Consider the following 652-nt stretch of genomic DNA (forward strand, 5'->3'; position numbering starts at 1 on the left):
TTGCGTCCTTCCGCTCCTCGCCTCCTTCTCAAAACCCATTGGAGAAGGTCAGAAGGGAGGGGCCTCAAACTTTCTCATCCAACGGGTTTTGAGGAGGCGGCGAGGAGAGAGGACTCAAGGAATATGCATTTGAGATTCTCCCTCTACCAGTCACTAGTGTCACCTTTGAACCCCAGACATCAAAGGGTGTAGCATGTCAACACTGTGATTTAATTGAACCAGACCGGGCCACGATCGGCATGCTCGCTTTGCTACACCGCAGCGTATCCCGTCAAACATGGTAGAACCTGCCAAACTCAATACCTGTCTGTCCCAATGTACCGGGGGGAGACAGTAAGAAACGTCAGCCAAGCTGCCTGAACGTTAAGCAGAGAGCTAGTGGATGGGACAGGAGGTCCCCTCCCCTCCCGCTCTCTCTATTCTCTGGAATAAAGAATGCAGTCTGAATCCAGGTAGCTAATACATGGAGCATGAACAGCAGAGACAGTCTCTGGCACGACTTCCAACGAGTGGGTGTGTGTGGAGAGAAACTAATATGATAATAAATAGCCTGTTACATTAGAAAGGTACCAATAAAATAGACCTTATTCTGTTCTAAGCACTGTTCAAGCTGTTCATATCAACACAGAGAGAAAACACACAACCACATATT

Source organism: Coregonus lavaretus, assembly GCF_964263955.1.
Source record: "Coregonus lavaretus genome assembly, contig: HAP1_SCAFFOLD_3044, whole genome shotgun sequence".
Taxonomy (NCBI): domain Eukaryota; kingdom Metazoa; phylum Chordata; class Actinopteri; order Salmoniformes; family Salmonidae; genus Coregonus; species Coregonus lavaretus.